The following is a 24,014-nucleotide window of genomic DNA, read 5'->3' as shown; positions in this document are numbered from 1 at the left end:
TAACATTCACTGCTCTTAGATCAGGTTATTTGTTCTTGACTTTGTATACAAGAAGGAAAGCAAAATGATCACTGTTGACTATCAGGAGCATTTTAAAGGAAATATTAACATATTTTACTCTTTTTTTGCTAAGATGAATCTCAAGAAAGAGGACATCTATTTCTAGAAAGGAGACGTCAACCTAAATTTTCCTCTGAAGTTCTTTATGCCATGACACATTGTTCTGTCTGGTAACATGTCACATCACAGCATGCAGCACATAGGATAAAGAATTGTGAATGCTCTGGGAGCAAGGGATGTACCCAGCTTTGAAACTAGTTCTGCAGAGTCTTCATCTGTGTGCTCTGAACTTGGGCTTGATGAATAACTTTGGAGGTTCTTGCATAAACCAAACCTGGGGAGATTTTGTGGTGCTGCTATGCCCACAGTTGGCTAATGTGGTTAGGTTTACTCTCCCTTCTTTGGAGTACACAGTCATCAGGAAAATGCAGTGTGGCTGCTGAGGGCAATTATTACGTGTTGTAATTTCATTATTTTATTTATGTCTTGGAGATTCTGTTTCTTGGAATAAACATTTCAGAAAGAAGGAAGAGAAACAATAGAGAAAGAAAGAAAAAAGCATAGAGAATAAAATGGATGACAAAGTCATTTATTTTTCCAAAGCCAAGTTTTCTTCCTTGAAAAGTATCTCTGAACTGTGTGGGGTAGGGAGGGATGATACAAGCAAAAAAACCCCAGGATATTGGTGTTATTTTTGCACACTTGAGAATTCTATATTCTTCTTAAACCTGACAGTTTAATGTGGAAACACTGACCATTCTGACTTGACCTTTCGTGCCTTACCAGTCTGCCCAGGGGACTCCCTTTAGGAACATAAGCTGACACCACCTTGCCTGGGCTTCTTTCGATCAATACCATGCAGAGTGCACATGATCCGAACAGGCAGACCGATAAGGAAAGGAAGCATATCTGTTGGTACAAATGGAGTGATAAATGCCCTGCTTTCCATCCAAGGACTTAAGGACTTTGAAGGAGAATTCAAGGAGAGAAAAGATGGTCAAATGTGAAGGGGAAGCAGATGAATTTGATGCTTTTTTCCTAAGGAAATAATTCATTTTCATTACTGTAGTTCAGAAGAAAATGATCAAGTTCTTTTGTGCCTAAAAGGAGTTCGTGACTCTGATTGCTGAAGCAAGCCTCTTGGGAGTGTACATTTTGTGACTGTAAATCTCAGTGGCAAGATTGCGTTAATTTGAGTGACTAGAAATATTAACCAAATTATATCAAGTAACTGCCAAGAATCATTCTCCACCATGTCTTGTGACTTTATTTTAATTGATTTTTGGTTGCTTCAGCTTGTGTGATTTTTGTTTATTTTGACACATATATATTAAATGCTCAAAGAACATTGTTTTACAAATTATTTTCAGTATTTTTTTCTTGGTCAAATTCAGGGAGTTAACTCTTTTTCTTCAAAATTCTAGCTGTTTTTGTTTTCTAGACGTAATAGTGGCAATTCAGCACTTTATGCCCTCTAATGGTGCCGTTAACCACATCAGCAGTCTGTACAATTAAGCTGTGTGCTTAGCAGTAGTGTTAGATGTCTCACCCAGGTTTTTAAACCAAAATTGAATGTGATTGATTGCTGCAAGATATGTTAATATTAAGATTCTTGGGCTGAGTTATGGAATAAATCATTCACAGTAATAACACAGGTAATGCCTCTATATCACTCATTTTATGGTCTTATCAGTAATCAGGTCTTAGGAGTTAGCTTCGTTTGCTGTAGAGTCTTCATATTATATGAATCACATGGTGAAAGTTCAACAGAAACATCATGTACAATAGTAGGCCCTGTCAGTTATTACCAGTAGAGGTATATTCAGAGAAAGATAACTTCATCTCTTTCTTCAGCCCAATCTTTTCTTTCTGTTTATCCTGATATTTCAAACCAAAGTTTTTTTTTAATCTACTTGTCCCTAAGATGTTCTATGTCACTATGTATGATTCTGTGAAGATTAATAATAGTAATGCAAACCAGCATTCTTGAATGTTTTCTACACAGTGTAGTTAGGAAGTAAGATTTATTTGATCCTCACAATCATGCTAGCATGGAGCAGCTGTTGGTTATCCCTCTTCCACTGAGGAAACTGAGACCCCCAAAACATTATAAAACAGGAAGTGGTAGAGCAGTATTTGAACCCACAGTGTCTTACCTCAGGGGCTGTTCCTAATGATGTACACCCACTGGAAGGCATACATGTGCTCTGTAGTCCCTATCCTCAGAGATTTGCTTTCTTATTTTAATGAAATTGAATATAAATTGTTATAATAGGGGAGGCTAGTAAGTAGCACAATATTTGACTCCTGATAGGTGCTATAAGTATTCAAGGGAAAACAGGTAGAAGCATAAGGCAGGTGGCCAAGTGACTCATAGTAACTTATTTGAAATCGAAGTACTTTGAAAAGTTTAAAATTCTGGGCCCGGTGCGATGGCGCAAGTGGTTAAGGTCCTCGCCTTGCATGCCCGGGATCCCATATGGGCGCCAGTTCTAATCCTGGCAGCCCCGCTTCCCATCCAGCTCCCTGCCTGTGGCCCGGGAAAAGCAGTTGAGGACGGCCCAAAGCTTTGGGACCCTGCACCCGCGTGGGAGACCCAGAAGAGGCTCCTGGCTCCGGATCAGCATAGTATTGGCCCGTTGCGCTCACTTGGGGAGTGAATCATCGGACGGAAGATCTTGCTCTCTGTCTCTCCTCTCTGTATATCCGCCTTTCCAATAAAAATAAAATAAATCTTTAAAAAAAAAAAAGAAAAGTTTAAAATTCTAAAACATTACTGGAAGCACTTTGGTATACTCTAATATCTTTGTTTTTACATGTAACTCCAGATATTGGTAGTTCTCTCTTACCGATGTTCGTATACTTCCAAGTTATTATGAATAAAAAGGCTTTTTGCGAAGCTTTCTGTTTGTACTGACATAAATTGAATATAAATTTGGTTAAAGACCTATGCTGAACAAACACCGCTTTACAACCCTATGAGTTTATTCAGGAAGGATCAAAGTGACACAATTGTATTCTTTTGGGTCTTTTAGTCTTACCTCTTACAATGTTTTAGGCTGGACAACATGATCTTATGTTTTTTTTCACTCAATATAGGGTTATTTACTACATAAAAATATTTGTTTTCTAATTTAATATCAAGGCCTAGAATGAATTAATTTCACATGATTGGTTGTCAATAGCTTTGGAGATCTCTGGCAGTTCCAGTTCAGGAAATTTCTGTAGCAGCACCAGTGACAGAGCATTTGTGCCTTTAAGCCTTCAAACTCTTACTCAGCTGTCAACACTTGGGCACTTTCTGGAGCCAGATCCTTTCACGCTGTGCACTGCCTGCAGCTCGCTGGAAGCTCAGCTTTGACTAAAAGGGTTGATTTCTCTTCTTTCACCCTTGTTCTCATTTAGTGTTAAAACCTGTGTAAAGTCTTTCTTTTATTCTGTGAAGTACACATGCATGTGTCATCTCTTAAACCATCCTCATGTCACAGGAAGGAGCTCCAAAGAAATGCTAGACATCTTAACGAATAATTGATTAGAAACGAGTCTAGGAGTGTTAATTGTGAACTGCAGTATAATGAATGGTGAAACATGGGTTTTTGGATTTTTCCAAAAATTGGGTAATATATCTATTATTGAGCAAGGGAGGCAGTGTATTAAAGTGAATTTCAAAGGTTTTTGTGTTCACTTGTTTGTTTACTTCCTACAGTGATAGATTTTTAAATTGCTTCTGTCACTTGGTAGTCCTTTGATAGGAATCTCATTTGTGATCGACTATGCACTTTTTGTTGTTGTCTTATGTTTGTCCGCCTGGAACTGCTGTGTGACTATTTGTTTGCTAGCTATAATTAGTGTGGCAGGGTGGATAGAAGATCCTACCCTAGTAAAAAAGAGAAGCACAAATGTTGGATAAAGTGATAAATTCTCTAGTCAACTATCGCAATGATTAAGCAGAAATTTTCATTTATGAAGGCTCTGGCAATTCATATTTTAAATAATGTTTTAAAATAAGATCATAGAAAGGAACTCTCATATTCCATTAGAAACAAAGCTTTATAAATCATTTTAAAATAGAGCTGATATTCAATGTCTTCACTGAAAAGGAATGCATAAACAATTGGGGTTTTGTGAACCTGTATTGCCTAACACATTAGCAAATAGCCACATATGACTAACTAAATTTAAATTTTGATTAATCAAAGAAGCCAAATAAAATTAAAAATTTAGTTCCTTTTGCCCTTACCACCTTTCAAGTGTTTATTATCTCTAGGAGGCTAGTGGCCATCATAAAAAAGTAAATCTTTTCTTTTTAGTTTTTTTTTTGAACTTTCTTTTTTTATTTGAAAATCAGAGTTACAAAGAGAAGGAGGGATAGAGAGATCCTTCAACCACTGGCTCATCAAATAGCCACCAATGGTCAGAGTTAGGCCAATCTGATACCAGGAGCCAGGATCTTCCTGCACCGCAGTGCAGAGGCCAAAGGAATTGAACCCTCTTCCACTGCCTTCCCAGTCTATTAGGGAGCTAGATTGGAAGTGAAGTCTCTGCTACTAGAACTGTCATTCCAATGGGATACTGGCACCACAGGCAGAGGCTTAGCTTGCTTTGCCACAATACCAGCACCCAAAAAGTAAATTTGTTCTGATGTAGAAATAGATACTTCCTAAGTTTAATAATGCTACTTCTCTATAAAATAGTACATGTTCATCGTATAGACTTTGTAAGCGTATAAACAAGATAAAATTCATTTATAATCCCATGACTCAGCAATGATCAGCTCCACCAATTGGATGTGTTTTCAGGTGTTTCCAGACTTATGTTGTCCAAGATGACTTTGATACCTAAGCATGGCCAACTTTGTGCCACGTCACCTTTGTGCATTTTATCATTAATGTGCATACATGTAAAGTGGGAATTTTAGGTTTTCACTTCTTTTCCATATTCAGAAACTGAAAGTCCCTGAAAAGCAAGAGGCAAACCTAGTCTGTTTGGGTGAGGGTGGTATCTGACTTGAGTTGACACAGGCTGCTTTTGTTCTTCTCTCAGTTACTATCAATGGAACATTAAGCCTGTGATTATTAGGTCAATTGAAATTATGTTTTTGCTAAAGTTAAAGAAAAAGGAAAGAGAACAGACTTGAGGGAGTGAGAGGAGAAGTGAGGGGAGTATGGCTATCTTCTTAGAATTGTAACCATGAAACATATGATATCCATTACAGAAATTTTAAACAATTGAAGTACCATGCTGCAAAATTTTTGAACAAGAAATATAAAGCTATTATATGACTTTAACTAAAGAGTACAAGGACATTGTACAAATCATGGTTAGCTAGTAGGAAATATGGCAAAACGCAAACTGACTATTTAATTTCAGAATTTGAGTGACTGCTACATTGTTTCATCTGAGTGAAGTTACTGTATATTGAGGAATCGTAAATGCAAGCCTAACTTCCTTTTGGAGCCTGAGCTGAACTTTCAAATATTGATAACTTCATAATATTGATTTATTTTTTTCTGCTAATAGAATAATTTTGAAGCATTATCCACCAACAGTAAAGCAATTCTTATATAATAATTTTGAAATATTATTCACTGCTTTTATTCATGCTTATGGAGACATTTAAAAATTTTATTTTAGTACTTAACAATTTTTCACTTATTTATTTCATATCCAAATATTAAATACGTATGCATATATTTTTCTTTAGCACAAAGATTAATATCACATAATGCGAGATTCATGTCAATGATCATAAAGTTAAGGAAAGAAGGCATTATTGTCATATAAGTGGTATAACTCAGTAAAGATAATGTTTATAACTATATGCCAAATAAAATGACACCCACACAATTTTACATGTATATATATATGTATGTGTATGTTTGTATATACTATGACCCATGAAGCTGAATATTCAAGTAAAAATAACGGACAAATCAGTCTCAGTTATTTGATCTAGCACTTGAGTTCTCCTTTCAGGCTCCCAAGGCCTATATCAGAATACTCCTGAGTACCCATGTCTCTGATTTCTGACCCCAGTTTCTTCCTGATACAGACTGGGGAAGGCAGAGGTGATGCCTTGTCTAATTGGACTTCTGCCACTCATGTGGGATACCTGGGTTGCATACCAAGATCCTGGCTTTCATGCCAGTTTAGCCCCAGCCATTGTGGACATTTGAGGAGTGACCCAGTAGGTAGGAATTCTTGTACTGTCTACCTATCTCTTCCTTTGGATCTCTACCTCAAGTGATTAAATAAACAAATACTTAATTATAGATACTTGACAAAAACGAAGCAAGTATCTGTATTATTACTAATGGCATTAGTATTTGTGCTTTCTAGGAATGTAGAAGTTAAAATTTAGGAGCAATATTGTAAATATTTTCAATTCTTTTATTTAACATAAGCTTAAATAATGTGATTTTAATGAACAGCTATCAAAGTTTTAATTAGTTTCCTTTGAACTTTGATCAGTTTGTGTACCTCATGACTGAAACCGAAGCCCAAGATTGGCAATCTGTTCATTGGAAATTCTATGACACAAGTGGTGTTTAAAATGAAATGGAAGAGATTTCCACTGTGCTTTGGATTTTTCTCTATCTTAAGCATGCATTTGTCAGAATCTTAGAAAAACAAACAAGAATCAACAACCTAATTTTTTGTGCTTCTGCTTAGCCATCCTGTTTTAAGTTAGCTTATCATAATAATTCTTCTAAAGCTCCAAAATTCACTTTTCTAACTTACTTATAGGACATAACTTTGACCTGTGGTCAATTTTGAAGTCTTTTCCTATCTTTAAAAAAAAAAAATCTGTGACTTGGCATTTTCTCTTTTTTAGAAATGTAATCATTCTTTAACCTTCACAATTATTATTTACTATGGACCAGCAATGTTTGTAAGGCATTACTATATCTGGCAGTGTGGAAAAGCTGCAAAAATATTCAATAGTGCATATACTTTCAAAGAGTTCAGAGAAAGGTTAATTTCAATAGGAACCATAGTAGTAGCAATAGCAGTAACGGTAGCAGTAGTGTCATAGCACTTTCTCTTTATAATGCCATTCTGATACTTTGACAAGCCCATTCAATCATTGCAGCCATATTTTGAGGTGTGCCTGATTGTTAGCTCCAGCTCACAGATGAGAATATGGAAGTTGGTAAGGACTTAATCATTTACTAATATCATGACTGACATATGGTCGAAATGGAAACTGAACACAGGAGTCTGACTCCAGAATCCATACTGTTGTATGTGTTCAGATAAATGGGGGCTGAGGAGGGGGAATCATTCAAAGAGAGGCACTGTGGTGAATAACTCCAATTTAATGAATGCTCATTGCAGACAAGACACTATTGTAATGGATAAGATCTGTCAGTTCCCTCAAGATCTGATAGCAGATCTTGGAATCATCCTGATGATTTGTTTAGGAAAGCTATTTGAAAAAAGATTATCATTTCTACTGGTGGTTTATTTTGGAGTTTTGGACACATTGTGTTTCTCATTTAATAAGAAATAAATCACAAATATTTCTCCACATTTTTTCTTTAACATTTTTGTGTAGTTACCAAAAGTCAGATGCCATGTGAAGTTGCCAAGGACAACAAGATAGATCACTCTGCTCCCTCACAGAGTTTGCATTTAATGGAGAAGACAAAGAAATATTAAAATAGAATGTGATAAATGCTATGACAGAGGAATATTGGAAGCCATGAGAATGCATGTTGGAGATTTTGACCCATTCTAGGGACCATTGGAGTGCTACATCTGGGAAGACAGGGGAACAATGAAAAGAAAGGGGTGTAGAGAGTAGAGAGCAAGGCGAATTGTCTCTCCAGGCTGAAGGAACAATGTGCCTAGGGGGCCAGCACAGAGAATACATTTATTTAATGAACTTAAGGATGGGTGGGCTGGGTGGGTTCATACAATCCATACAGTTGTAAATTCCTGAACACTGAAAACCTACTCCCATGCTCCAAATCCTGCTTTACTCCTTCTTTGCTAATGCCCTGAAGAAAACACTTTTCCCTTTTAAACTCCAGTGACTCCATTTGAAGAGAGAGGAACATGCAACCCTCTTTAGAATTGTCTAGGTATTAAAGACAGTTATGAAGTATCAAGCATGGAGTAAGAACCACAGGAAACCCAACTACTAATTGAGAAAAGAGTCATCTGATGGTATGTGGAAATGGATGGGAGAAGGGCTAAACTGGAGGTCAGAGACAAATTAGAAGGCTGATACAGTGACTGGAGGAAAGAATACTGGCATAGATTAAGGTAGTTAGAGTGAGAATGAAGAGAAGCAAATTTGTATTCGAAATTGATTTAGAAGATAGTTCACAGTGAGTGGGTATGTGTGGCAGGTGAGTGGGAGAGGAATTAAAGATGACTCCTGAATTTCTCATGTACAGCAGCACAGAGTACAAGTCTAAACCCAGCGGTGTAATCTGCATTTGTGGATATGAAGGAGCCATCCAGAGTAGTCAATGACAATGAGACCAGAAGCATTTGCAACTTCCTGACCTGCATCATTTCACCAAGACATACAAACGCCAATAGCAAAAACCATGTCTAAGAAAATCAAATTATAAGAAAAGTACATCTTTGTGTGGATTGCCGTGGGGCACTCAATGCATATTCAATAATGAGAAGTCTGATTCTCTATAACTGTGTCATATCTATAATAAACTTAGCTCATAAATCAGGCATGTCTCAGATACTCACTAGGAGGATTGTTCATTTAAAAAAGAGACATGATATATGTACTGACTTCTCAAATGAATCTTCCTAATCAAGCCAAGTATAACTGATTTATTGAATGATCTATTGGGTTCAAGCAGACTTCATTGTTCCTGTCACTCATTAGCATCCCATTACACTTGCTCTGGGGATTCACTCCATGCTCATTTGGGTAAAATTTTAGAATGAACCACAGGTTTTGTGGTTGTATTCAAGTATTTTAAAATATCAAATCTATCGCTTCTTGGGCTTTTGGCTAAGATCAAGTATAAAAATCTGCTAGAATAAAACATAGGAAGACACCTGAAACCCAAAAAAACAACAGCCATATATGAAAAATTTAAACAACTGAACTTTGTTAAAATTTAAATCATCTGTTTATCAAAAAAAAAAACCCATTAATGGAATAAAAGACGAGCCACAGGGTCTATAAAGATGTTTAGCACGCACATCTTCTGTCAGTTATCCTCTGAAGGAATTGTACCCCAAGAAAAATAACTCACACAAATCAATAAAGATGATGACAAATTTAAAAATGGGCAAAGTTTTTTAATAGACAGTTCAAACAAGATGATATCCAAATCTCCAATATGCATGTGAAAATGGGATCAAAATCAAGTCACCAGAAAATTGCAAATTACAATCATGATGAAATACACATCATGAGATGTGTAGTAGTACACATGCATTAGAAAGATTGTCAAGGGTTGGTGATGTGGCACAGTGTGCAAAGCTGTAACCTGTAGCACGGCATCCCATGTGGGCACTAGTTCTAATCCTGGCTGCTCTACCTCCTATCCAGTTCACTACTGATGGACCTAGGAAATCAGTTGGGATATTGTGCTGCTACTGTATATCCCCATGTGAAACCCAGACAGAGTACCACACTCCTGCCTTCAGCTTGGGTCAGCTCAGACAGCTTTGACCATTTAGGAAGTGAATTATCTCAGATTTCTCCTCTCCTCTCCTCTCCTCTCCTCTCCTCTCCTCTCCTCTCCTCTCCCGCTCCCTCTCCCTCTCCCTCTCCCTCTCCCTCTCCCTCTCCCTCCCTTTCTTTCTCTTTCCCTTCCTCTCTCTCTCTCTCTCCCTCCCTCCCTCCTCCTTTTCTCTCTCTCACTGTCTGTGTGTGTATGTGTGTTTGTCCCTGTAACTCTACCTTTCAAATAATTAAAAAGATCGTCAATGCTAAAGTGTTAAAGCATATATGCAGAAACTGGAACTCTCTGGTGAAGAGTGGAAAATGTTTCAAGTCCTCTGTGAATCCCCCTTAGCACTACTAATACTAAATAAAGGTGTACCTTGTGCCTCAACAGTTCTGTTGTTAGGCATGCACCCAACAGAATGAGTGTATATGTCCACCAAAAGCCAAGTTCCGAAATGTTTATATAAATTTGTAAAAATTCTATTTTATATAAACCAATATAGAAAAGATCTCAGCCTGCACCACTCATGCTAAATAATTGTGTTGTATTCATACAGCAGAACACACATGTAAACAGCAAAGATGAGCTGTTATCCCTCACACTCTATCTCTGATAATGCTTTTGGGAAGATGGCAGAGGATGACCTAAAGGCTCAGCTTCCTTTTACTCATGTGGGAAACCCAGATGGAGTTCTAGGCTTCTGGCTTCAGCCTAGCCTATACCTAGCCATTGTGGCTATGTGGGGAGTGAATGAGAGAACCAAAGAACTCTGTCTTTCCTTCTCTCTTCCTTTCCCTGTCTCTATCTTGCTGTAGTTCAAATAAATACTTCTTTAAAAAACAAAATAGTGGTACCTTTGACACAGAGTAGAAACTAACCAAGGAGTATGAGGGAGGGATCATTCTGGAATAATGGGAATGTTTTTATGCACAGGTATTTAATTTGCATGCATGTGATACATAGGTAAAGTTTATACTGTTGTATTTCATCATCCAAGAAGCCTATCACTCTAATGTCAAAATGTCATTTCTTATCCAATTGAAAGCTTTTTCCCCTTCTTATGCCTCCCCGCAAGGTCAACTCATAATCAAATCTACAGTAAGGAAAGGAACATATATTAAATTTCTCTTTTGTCTACCTCCTGCCTCATTCTTGAACCACTTGTGATGCCTCCCAAGATCAGGTACAGGGGGGCTATGGTGGGGTTAAAAAGGATGAGAAAAGTCTTGTGTGTGTTGAATTGTAATCTGACTTTGATGTCTTTTGAGAGTGACAAATCTGCGCAAGTTACCTTTTTCTGGTATGGACATACTTCTGTAGGCTTCCTCCTTAGGAGCATTCCAATGCTAATACTAATACTAATAACAATATTAATACTATAACTAATACTAATGCTAACTCTAACACTAACACTAATACTGACACTAATAGGAACATTCTGATTCTAATAGGAACATTGGACATGGATAGTGATCCTCTTAGAAATCTAGCCAAAGCTCTTGGCTCCTAGTAATCTACCTTTCTAGATGACATTTTCCTAAAATAAAATTATTCATCTGTTTAAAGTGGTAGTGGTAGTGGTTTTCACCTACAGGACAAAAGCATGGTCCCTGATTTTCTGTCCCTCCTCCATTTTACCTGCTTCCCTCTTCCCTACCACTAATTAGGAGCATTTAAAAAAATTTTTTTTTATTATGTGATCCATTTTTATAGGCACTGGGACTCCCCCCACCTCTCCCACAACCCTCTCCCCATGGTGGATTCCTCCACCTTGCTGCATAACCACAGTTCAAGTTCAGTTGAGATTCCTTCATTGCAAGCATATACCTAGCATAAAGTCCAGCATCTTATTGTCCAGATAAGTTCAGTGGCTTCTTGGGGAGGAGCATTTTTTTTTTTTAATGAAAACGAGTTTCTGGATCATTAAATACTGTGCAATTGCTTTCTTCTGTAAATGTTCCCCTTCAGAAATATTACAGATTAAAAACTGAAGATTGAGAAATTCTTATACAAACAAAGGCACACACATTTCCATGCATCAAGACTTTCAGGTTGATTGAAAATAATTCCATGAAAATCTATTTCCATATCTGAAAAATAGGCAGTAAATATTACTGTTTGGGGTCACCATCGTAAGAATAAAGTGAATCATGCACATACATACACTGTATGTGTGCCTGTAGACACATGCATGGGATGTACATGTATCAGAACAAAGTAAGCGTGCAGTAAGTGCTGGTTCCTTTCCGCCTCCTTCCTGGATAATGTGACTTCCCATCCCCTCCTTTGAGTAAAGCAGGATTTTTAATTGTAGGATTTGGGTAGAGAAGAGAGGATTATGACTGCAGGTTTTATTATAAAAATAGCTTTTTCAAAGTATATGTTTGGAGACGTTCAATTAAGGTGTGCTACTATTTAGTTAAACCAGGTGTGGTGAAAATGGGCATAGACCTGGAATTTTAAAGTCTCAGTTTTAAAAATCAACTCCATAACTTTTGGCTATTTGATCAGTAAATTGATGAGGCTTTACTTTGTGGCAGTTGCTATTGTAAACACATAGTGACGTATGAGACCAAACAAGATCCCTCATTGAGTTTAGCCGAGGCCGGAGGTGGGAAGAGAGTGAGGGAAACAGACCATGAAGAAATCATTCAGCATAATGTCAAGGGATGGGAAGTTTTGTGCAGAAAAATAAAGCAGGAAAAAGAAATACAAAGAAGCAGTGGGAGAGAAGGAAGATATGGCAGTGAGATGGACAGAGTGGGGTGGGAGGACTGTGCCTGCAGGACTGTTAAAGAAAAGGCCTTATAAGAGACTTGAATGAAGCAAGGGAAGATCTAGGGAAAGAAGGTAAAAGAGAGGAATGTAAAATTGCAGAAATCAAACTGTTCCTGAAGGAGAAAATCAAATGATTTTGAGGAATAGATTAGTATGAGGAACTCTCAATACCATGTGACCCCTGGCAAAGTTATTTACCTTTTGCAGCAATGGCTGATAATATATTTTTGAGGAGTTAAGTGAGCACCTTTCACATGGTAGGTAGGTAGCAAGATTTATTTCAACATTTCATGTGTGTAATATAATTTCAAAATTCATAGTGAAATTTTAAAGTGATCTTAAATCAGTTGTCATTGAATTTGCAGGATATTTAGTTAGCCATCTATCTAAACCAAAATGTATAAATCAATGCATTATCTACAGCTGTAGAAATTTTAACTCTATCTTTAATGGACTGTATTAGTAGCAAGTGGTTAATGTGATATGCCATGGGCCTAATTTCCCATATGTTTAAATATCTTAAAAATCTTTAAACTCAAACTAGTGAAAGTCATTTGTTTTAAAAAAAACTAAAAGTTGAGAAAATCAAATATTTCAGCATTCATTGGAGTATAATTTGTTAAATTACACTTTCAGTGAATGATCAACAAATTACAGCCATGTTAAATCTAAGAAATAAGGGAATTGATTAGCTTCTCATCTGTTTCAGGCATTTCCTAATGTCTTAGCATTGATTTTTAAACATGCTTTCAATTTTACTGAATTCAGCTGAATAATGGCTTATGAACTAACTTGCATTGCAATGACAAAATGCAACTGTTACATGCTCTTTAGAGTAATATATAATTATGATATCCTTAGATTCCACACAATATTTACATGTCAACCAAATTATTTTACAAACATCCTGCATCAAAAATTCTATCTAGAGAATATTGCACAATAAGGATATTTATTCAAGAACTTGAAGCTTAGGAAATTTTACATAAATCTAAATGATAAGGTCTTATGTGTTGTGGTTTCCTCTGGAAGAAATCTGTATGCTTTTTGAAGACATTACTCATAGGTGTTTAAAAGCTTGTCAAATACCTTGCAGGGAAGGAAATAAAGTCATTTTGTTTAAAGTAAATCATTTTTCCAAATTTTTTCAAGCACATTCATGTAGGAGCAAGAACAAGAGTTCTTTTTCATGTTTTAAATACAGAACACACCAGCTGCTGCCCCAGCTATCCACCAGAGAAAGGGGGAATAACTGAATTTTTGCATCAACGTGTAGAACAAAATTTATTGAAATCCCAGTGAAAGCTTTGGCTATGTTTGCCATAATAGGGAAAATTTCATAAGATCTCTTAGATTACATTTCCTTCATGTTAATCTTACCAGCCCTTGTGCTCCCAGGTCAGTCTGTATACATGTTTCATTCATTTAGAATGAAAACTCACCCCTCAGAAGCCAACCAGGTATAGTAATTGCAAGACATTTAATTTCAAATACTGTGACTACTCCTTGTTGCAGACATTAAATCTATTGAATTTGGAGTGTGGTGACCCCATTTGTTATTTTTTTCCCCATGTATATAAAGGATGAATTTGTGTTCTGAAGTGCGTGGTTTTGATGAACCAGTGTCAGCCTTTCTGGTGTCTGTTTCCAAGGCTCTTTATCTAATTGTATTTTTATTTTCATTTCAAGTGCTTTTAAAGCGTTATTTTTCCATTTACTATGAGAAGCCAATTTTTGTACTGAGCTTTGCTCCTGTTTTCCCTCACAGATCTTCCTCTTTCGTCTGTCCTGTGTTTCCTGAAAGTAGACACAACCAAATGTTTTTGTTTCTCATAAGAAATCCCTGACAGGCCCATGACACCGGCTACTGCTGTAGCTGTACATTTCTATGTATAATTGATGACTCGGGGCCGAGCAGACAGCATCGGTACACAAGCAATATAGATTACCATACAGTGAAAGGTTTGGGGTCTTTGAATTTTCCACTTCTGAATAGAAAGAACTCATTTCTAAATAACAACGTTTCCAGAAAGAATAAGTTTAGGATAGGAAAAAATGTTCTTCTAAGAACAAAGCGTTTGCCCGCAGTGGATTTAGACAGTCTTGAGAGCTTCATTTTATCTTCCTATTTCTAAACATAGCAGCCCTGATAGTGTTTAGTTTTGTTGAAATTTTTGTAGTGATATTTTTATTTAAAATTTCAGTTTTAGGGCATAATGAGATGTTTCATAATTTAAGAGCCCTTTTTGTTTCTTGGTGTGATAAATAAGGCTGATAGGTAGATCAAGTTCCCTTCCTGGGGCCTGAGAGGACTATACCACGAGTGCCATTTGATAGTCTGATTTCACCATACTCTTTAGGTACTTCCCACTTCCACACTTAGTCGATTGGCCATTCTTACCCATCATCCATGGTTCATTTTAGATGTCACCACTTTCAGAGTCCCTCACTCCGGTGGACATAGAAAGCAGTCCTAACATCTGACCTTCGCCCTTCTCTTGGCCACAATTAATTTAGAAGATGCTTTAGCATAAAGACTAGGCCTCCTTTTGCATTGTTTCCCCAACCTCTACAGTGTGCCTGACATACTATAGGTGCCCCAAAATTATTTAGTTGGATGACATTAGGCAGCTTTTAGTAATATAAAATTAAACCTTAAGCATAAAAATAATAATATGGATAATTAGACTTCAGATGATAAATTGCTGACAACTATAAGCTTCTGAGATTTTCATTTTGTTTTTCTCGTAGTAGTATATGAAAACACGTTCAAAAGTTCATGGAAAATGGAATTAGAACATACAGAGATGAGCATTTGGCCTATGATTAAGATGCTAATTTTAACATCTACATCCCACTTCATAGTTTCTGCCTTTGAGTCAGGTCCTAACTGCTCACCTCAGCTTCACACTACTATAGAAATTAGGAGGCAGTGTTGATGATGTAAGAAGTAGGTCCCTGCCCCACACAGGGAAGACCTAGATTGAGTTCCTAGGTCCTGACTTTGCCCTGGCCCAGCTCCAGCTGTTGAAGGCATTTTGGGGAGGGAAGAGGTAAATCAGTGCATGGGAGCTATTAGTGTCTCTGGTTCTGTGTCATCAACTCAATTAAATGTTAAATACACACACACACACATACACATATATAGATATATGCTTATTTTGAGGGAAAATTTTGAAATCTGTGCTTATGAATGACCCTCAGAATGTTTATGGAAATGGGGCCCTACGTGGTAGCCCAGTGGCTAAAGTCCTTACCTTGAACTCACCAGGATCCCATGTGGTGCCAGTTCTGATCTTGGCTGCTCCACTTCCGATCCAGCTCCCTGCTTGTGGTCTGGGAAAGCAGTGAAGGATGGCCCAAAGCCTTGGGACTCTGCTCCCACTTGAGAAACCTGGAAGAGGCTCCAGGCTCCTGGCTTTGGACCAGCTCAGCTCCGGAGCTTGTGGCCACTTGGGGATTGAATCAGCAAATAAAGATCTTCTCTGTCTCTCTTCCTCTCTGTATATCTGACTTTCCAATAAAAAATAAATAAATCTTCAAAAAAAGTGTATGGAAATGGACATCAAGGAGCAAATAAGTATGGATGACAAGGGTTTTTTGGCATCAAAATCAGTTTATATTTGAATTCCTACCCTCTGAGATTCTTAAGAATAGTGCAATAAATAAGAAAAGAAGAGATTTAAATTGTGATTATTGTATTTAAATACTCAAAATCTGTTGTGTAGTTTTAAATGAGATTAATGGCAGTACAATTTGTGTTAGGAAAGAAACGTAGCTGAACAATTGTAAATCAAATTAACGCAGTTGGGAAGAGGGAACAGATATGTATTTCATTCCAAGATTTTCAGGCTTTTTGCTTTATTTTAATTTATTGATTCTTTAAAACACAATTTCTCAGGAAAGCAGCACATCTTTTTAAATCTCTATGTCTACAAACTAGATGTAGATATCTACAAGAGAATGGTTTATAATGATTTCTTGGACTGTGCTAATACTTTCAGAGAACATAACGCAGAGAGATCTTTGCCTTTAAACCATAAGCATGGTCTCTACCCTCATAGAACTTACAGCCCAGTAGAATAAATATAATGTTCATGAAAGTAGCACACAGACAGAGGTAAAATTGCATCTAGCAAAGGACACCCATAGTGTGGTGAGAGTGCATAACCAGGAGCAGGAAGGCAGTCCTGTTTGACCAAGCGCACTGCTGTGTGCAACTAGGAGGGAGCATAGCTCTAGTAAAGGACACAGAGGAGGGGCTCCATGACAAATGTGGAGAGACAGACAGACGGAAGATAAGAAGAAATGGGAAAGGAGAGGTAAGCAGAAGCAGATCACAGAAATGTTACAGACCACAATTAGAATAGTGATCTTTAAAGACTGGTGGAAAGCAAAGAAACACTGCTCTTCAGTACGGAATATGGGTTGGAGTCTCTTAAAAGGGAAGAGAGGATCTCGGAGCAAGGTGACCCTGTCCCAGATGCAGCAATGATCTGAGGCCACATCTGCTTCTCAAAGAAGTTTTACGCTCACACAGCATCTACAGAAAAGCCCACTGAGCAAGATATGAGCTGCTGATTGCAAGGTTGATGCTATCTTACTTCAGCTTCTTAAAATTAAAATACCCCCCTTCACCCTCTTAAAACTTGCTGAGGACCCCAGAGAGCTTTTGTTTCTACAAATTGTAGTTATCTATATTAATCCTATTTGAAACTTAAGCCACAAAAGTGTTAATTCATGTAAAAATGATAAACCATGTGATATATGAACATATATACTTTTATGAGTTTGCAATGTACACACATATACAACACTAATAAAAAAGTATCATTGTTTTATGCTTTGCAGGAATATGCTTTGCAAATTCCTAATATCTGTCTGAATGCAAAAGAGCTGGAGTTTTCTGTCTGCTTTTGTGTTGACTCAAATTCATATCCTATAACCATGCAACCTCTGAAAAACTCTGCTGCTCAGTGGTGGAAAAAATATACCGTGACTGGGAACGTGGTTTTTAATCCACCGATTTGCCAAAAGGGCCTTAGGGACTGTTGAGTCCACAGACCACACTCTGAGAACTGCCACACTGATGGAAGGCAGGCAGTTGTGAAGCAAGAAGCATGTGGAAGTCAAGGCTCTTATCTGAGATGGCCTTCCTGGTGATCTCACGAAAGGCACCAAAGGAATTCGGGCAGCATGTGATGCTGATGTCCGTCCACCATTCACCCCCTTCTTCCAGGTATCTGCAATTCAAACCTGTTCAATCTTCTGAAAAATCCAAATGATTTTTAAGTGCTGGTAGAGATGCCAGTGAGTATTTAGACAACGGTTGAAATTCTAGAAGCATGACACTTGTGCCTTGGCTATTGGGATGAGGTTTGCTCCCCATTCAGAGTGAATTGTGCTCCCCGTGAGCATCAGATCGCTTAGCTTTCCTGCCACAGCCTCACCCAGATACGGCCGCTTCACCGTGTCTTTCAAGAACTGATGTGGAAGTTAAAGTAGTGAAACGGCTGTTCATTTCTGTGGGCTCCCTGTTCAGAAGTGACACACTTCTAGGCTTTCTTCTAATATGACACACACATGCTTGCACACAGCAGCTAAACATGTTTGGGAGGATGCATGGCTTAAAAATGAGCTCCCTGACAAACTTGAAAAACAGTTGTATGGGTCAAAATCCCATTTCCATTCCTCTTTCTTGTAACTTTTGCCTATGATATGCAGTTCTGCCATCACTACTAGTGTGAGTAAATTCTACCTTTTTCATTTATGTCAGTAATACATTTCTACACATTGGATATTAAATGCCTAATTTTTCCCCTGTACGATCATGCAGTTACTTACAGGGAAGAAGATCGTGCCAGTGGGTATCGTCTGCTGACTTTATGCCCACCTCTGAGCCAGGAATGTTTCATGTACAGGTCCATCTCTTACCATTCTCACAAGGAGTTAGTTCATTTCTGAATTTTCAGGAAGAACTTAGGCAAACAACAAGACATTTGTGAGTGGCAGCTCAAGAATCATTTGTACTCCTTCATTTGAACTGAAATTCCTGGGTTATGTTTCAGATGCATCACTTAGAGGTCACAAATGAGTGCTGTACAAGCCACAGGCATACCGCAGATGTGTTTTCTTTAACTTGCATATTGGGGTTTGTGTGAGTGTGTGTATAAGTGTGTGGGGGGGATGGCAGTATGGGATCATGGGTGTGTTTACCTGAATATGAATACATATACTGTATTCTGTGTTTCCTGTTACCCCTGCTTGTTTTATCTTACACGGGACCCCATTCATATATTTATCATGCCATTCTGTTCACTGGCAGCGTGTGAATTAGCAGCTCTACAATAAGCAGTCACATTTTTGGGAAATAGAAAATTTAACCCCTCAAAGTGATAATAGCACATTTGACATAAGAAAATCACCCAGTAAAAAATTATTTGATAAGAAGATATAAATAATTGGCTCTTAAAATCTTTGCACATAGGGAAATAACTATAAAATTAAATGAAAAATAGTGGCAGATTGAAAACCACCCCTGAAAAACAGCTGTTATGTAAAGATTTTAAGTATCTCAACATAGTAACTCCTAGTAATTATGTAACTCGGCAGTAATTATGTCTCCCTGATAGAGGCCATCTATAAAAACTTTGCATTTGTATTAGATTACTTTCACTATTTATGTGACATTTGCTTATCTCTGAAAATATTTAGTGCACATTTAAGTATATAGAATAAACCACACAACTGATTTATCAAGTACAGAACTATGCCGGGTTGATTTATCTGGAAGGTCCCACAGCACCACCTAGTGTTCTCTTTCATTTTGCACAATATTTTTGTAAATTTAAAAATAAATGTGATCATAGTTTATTATCAAGGAACTGAAATAAATGTGTAGTGCAAGCAATATTCTAAGTAGGGTGATATAAGCTAATTATTTTCTGTATAACTACAAGTTCTAAGAGGCACTCTAAACAATGACTATGTAACAGAGCTGAAATAAAAATTGTGAACACTCTTTAAAATATTGTTACATTGTGTCTGACCCTGTAGACTTTTTATCCAAAACAGTTGCTGCTTGTTTCCATTTTTTTGTTGTTGTTTGCTATTCTTTAGTAAATTATAGAACATTCACCAGCCTTGCTCCTAAGGTGTATGAATCCTTAGCCTGGATAGAATGTATTAACACCATGCTCCTCAACTCTTATGAATTTCAGACAAAGTTGAATCATCACTTTTAAAACTAGAGCAGAGAGGTAGTTATATATTGATGAAGTACACTAAGAAGTACAATTAATCAATAAAAGAATGAAATACACTGATAGTGTTATTTTTTTAATAGAAAGATCTCCAAGAAATACAAAGATGTGAGAAAAGATAAAGCCACCGGCAGGACACTGTACATAGTACAGCTGTCTTCAGAAGACTGCACACCTTTGAATGATGGCTAGATTGTGAGTGGACAGAGGGATGAGTCGATGCTTGTTGTTTTCTGTAAGGAGTCACAAAAAATCGGCTATTATCTCTGGGTTAGGGATACTAGAAAATGTTACTTCTCTCTTTTTTTTTTTTTTCCTTATGCAACACAAGCTTTTTCTAATGAAATCCACATGTTACATTATTTAGGCCAACATGCATTATTTGGCATATTAAGATTATTCACTATTTCAATTTTCCTTATCAATTTTTTCTGTGCTAAATTCAGACTAACTTTTTAATTGAAAAAAAAAAACACTGAATCTACAATTCTGTACCAAGGTAAACCGATTTTTAAAGGAGGCAGCTTTATGAGACATTATTTCTTCATTTTAGAGCATGGACTGTCCACAGAAACAGAAAGTTTCGTCAGAATTATAGCACTGAGTCATTGACCTCATAGGAAATGCTCAGTAGATAAGTTGAAGGAGCAAATGAATAAAAATAGATTACATTGTTTCCACCTACCATATAGTATACTAGGTGATAATAGGAAGCATTGTAGACAGTCTCACTCTGTGTACAGTCACCTTCTCCTGTGATGTCCTTAAAGTATGATACTCATAAGTGTTAGTCCAAGGTTTGGGCTTGGCACAGTAGCCTAGCAGCTAAGGCCCTTGCCTTGCACGTGCCAGGATCCCATATTGGCACCGGTTCTAATCCTGGTAGCCTGCTTCCCATCCAGCTCCCTGCCTGTGGCCTGGGAAAGCAGTCGAGGACGGCCCAAAGCCTTGGGAGACCTGCACTCACATGGGAGACCTGGAGGAGGCTCCTGGCTCATGCCTTTGAATCAGCACAACTCTGGCCATTGTGGCTGCTTGGGTAGTGACTCAACGAACAGAAGATCTTCCTCAGTTTCTCCTCCTCTCTGTGTTTTTGACTTTCTATTTTTTTAAAGAGTGCAAGATATTATGTATCATAATGCCAAAAGCTCTCAGTTATACCTTTGAATATTTGTGCATGGCTGCTTTTGTTTGGGTTTGGCTGTTTATCTGTTTTTAATTTAAGGCCGTGCATTCACATTAGCTGTGTTTAGAACTGACATAAAATTCAATCAAAATTACTACTAAAGGACCATCTTCAGGTCATTTCCCTTTTATATTCCAGTTACTGATAATTCTATCATAGCATCCTCATGATTGCTACTTTTAAAGTTCCTGCAAGCAATATTCATATTAATCATAGAATGCTAATTATTCATTAAATATACTCAGTTCCTAGTTACTTATTTAAAATTCCAGGGCATTTTACAGTTGATTGTTAGTGAAAATCCAATCATAAGTGTGATCGGTATTATTTTATTTCAAACATACTGTGGTTCTTGCGGATGTGTTGTGAACAGATTTTTTTTTTTTAATCTGTCAACGTGTGTAGAAGTTGCCCTCTACTGGGGAACTAGAAAAATTATGTTGACATAGATTTTCAATTTCCTTAACAACTCTTGGTTAAATTCATTGACGTATGTGACCTACTAGATAATCACTTGTTCTTGTGAACTATTATGTTACAAAGATCTCTAAGTGCTTACTTGAGTTTATTTAAAACTCTAATATGAATATACCTACAGCTACTTCTGATTGAAAATATTGATTATTCCTCTTTAAAATTTCTTCATAACAATATCCATTAGTAAAAGTCTAGAAGTAATTGTTCTGTGATGAATCTTTACTGCAATATTAAGGGACATTAACTGCATAATTATGCAACCCAAAATAGGTCAGTATTGTTTGAAGATTTATCCTAAGAATTTTCAATATAAAAATCTAAACACTCTAAACGATTTTTACCCAGCTCCTTTGCAATCTCCTGGGTCGTAGGATGCAATTTGATTATGATAAAGTGATTTACTTGTGCCATTTGCTGTTAAACTTTGTATACCAAAGAACACCATGATCGTAAAACAGCAAAGTACATTTATCAATTCTTCCAGCCTGAGGAGGCAGTCCTTTCTGGTCACATCACTGCTTTTCCATTTGCCTCCACCAGTTCAGTCAGACTTTGGGTAGCACTGCCCCATTTCCAGATCATTTTTGTTTTTCTGACCACTAATATTTAATTTAAAAAAAAAACATGTTATCAAGAAGAATCACACTTAGAATTGGCATTGATGGTTGGGAGTAAGTAGAAAAGAAAGAGATTCCCCAAGTCAGGTCACACTCGCTAATCCTGCTGTCCCTCTCGACTGAGGATGGGGTAAAAAAAAAATGTGTGGAATAATGATGATCACACGAAGTGCAAACCTTTCTTAGGATTGTTGGTTACTCCACCTCCTTTTGCCAACTGAAGACCTTCTGAATTACAAAGGGCCAAGTTTTCTAAATTGCAGGAATGGCTCTGACCAGAAAAAAAAAAATGAAGATCAGAGTAAATCATTTTGATATATGAGATGAGGCAAGTGGAGTGCAGCTGTCTCTATTAATTTTGTCCATCTTACACCCACTATTGATCGTCACAGCTAGCTCTAACAGCAGTGAGTACTGTCAGTCAGACACATACAGAGGGAAATGAAGAAATGGGCCAAACCTATTTGTTCCTATATGGTACGATCTTGTGAACTTTTTTGTCTGTTTACGCTAAACTCTAAGCAATAGTTTTAATTAAGCCATTGTTTTGAATGCCCTACTTAAAAGAAAATCATTTTTCAGTATCCTGAAAGTTTATTTTAACATCCTGCTTTAAAACCTCCTTTCCCAAGTATCTCTCAAATCACGTTTCACTGCCTTCTTTTTTTGTCCTCATCATCCGTCATACTACCCCACACCTCCATTTTCCCCATCTCTGCATTGAGTTTGCTAGTCTTTCTAAAAATATTCCCTCATAGCCTTGTTGGCAATTCATGAGAAATTTTTCCAGGGAAAAAGGTATCTGTTTCAAAAATTGATTTCCTTCCAAAAACCCTTACTTACTGTGTTCTAAATTCATTTTCTGTGTCTCTTTGGCATTTTGTATATGATAAACAATACAGTGCTAGTAGGAAGATCTTTCATACATGAGCTGTGCTCTTCTCCATGTTGGCAGCAGGAATTGTACACTGAGAGGTAAGGAACTAGGCAATGACCCTGGAACTCCAGTGCTGATCCTTATGTTTCTGCTCACTCCGTCCTTTAGTGTCTGACACCATCAACTTAGGCCTCAGCATCACAGTGTGTAAAGTGAGGGTATAAAGTATTCCAGAATCCATTGCAGCTGGACTTCTTTGGTTTCTCCAAAGTCTCAAATAACTCTTAACCAATCTGGAAACCTATCATGGCGGATTAAAAACCATGGATTCTGGAGCCAGACTGCCTGGTTTGCTTCTTGTGCTGTGACATACTACCTCTGAATTCTAACTAGTATTTGTGCATCTCCATTACCTGCTCTGTAGATTTTTATTGGAAGACCAGATCAGATTTATGGAGAGAAGGCGAGACAGAGAGCAAAACCTTCCGTCCCCTAATGGTTCACTCCCCAAATGGCCACAATGGCCACAGCTGAGCCCATCCAAAGCCAGGAGCTCTTCTGGGTCTCCCATGTGGGTGCAGAGACCCAAAGACTTGGGCCATCCTCCATGTCTTTCCCAAGTCAAATGCAGAACACTGGTTAGGAGTGAGAGCAGTTGGGATAGATCAGAAGTAGAGCATTTGGGAAATGAATGCATGCTCATATAGGATGCCAGAACTTGCAAGCTGAGGATTCATGTTTTGAAGAACTGCACTGGCTCCAAATCCTATGAACTCGTGTATAAAGTTTGAACCATAGGAACTGAGGCTGACATTAGATGACTTGGAACCATTCTCTTGGTGTCTCAGAAGAGCTGTAGCTTTGGTGTACAGTGTTTGATGCTCAGGTGCTCTATGTGTTATCACGGAGAACAAAATCATTTGCAGCTCTGCCACAATGTACCAGCGTGACCCTTGCAGACTTTGCCTCAGCTGTGAAAGTCTTTATACTCTTCTCATCCCCAAATTAATTCTTTTGCTGTCTCCTTGTTTTAGTTTTTTACTCTACCAATAAACATAGTTTTTTGAAGCTCTAAGTATTTATTTTTATCCTAACTATCAG

The 24,014-nt window shown here is 37.5% G+C and overlaps 1 protein-coding gene across 4 annotated transcripts in view; it reads left to right on the top strand.

Annotated features, from left to right (window-relative positions):
* Window positions 1-24,014, top strand: part of SLC10A7 (solute carrier family 10 member 7) — a 271,806-nt gene that overhangs the window by 158,942 nt on the left and 88,850 nt on the right. The gene's annotated exons all lie outside the window — the stretch shown is intronic.

This window comes from Ochotona curzoniae, unplaced genomic scaffold (assembly GCF_017591425.1).
Source record: "Ochotona curzoniae isolate NIBS_2020 unplaced genomic scaffold, NIBS_Ocur_1.0 scaffold_4506, whole genome shotgun sequence".
Taxonomy (NCBI): Eukaryota; Metazoa; Chordata; class Mammalia; order Lagomorpha; family Ochotonidae; genus Ochotona; species Ochotona curzoniae.
This window is presented reverse-complemented; position numbering and strand designations above follow the sequence as displayed.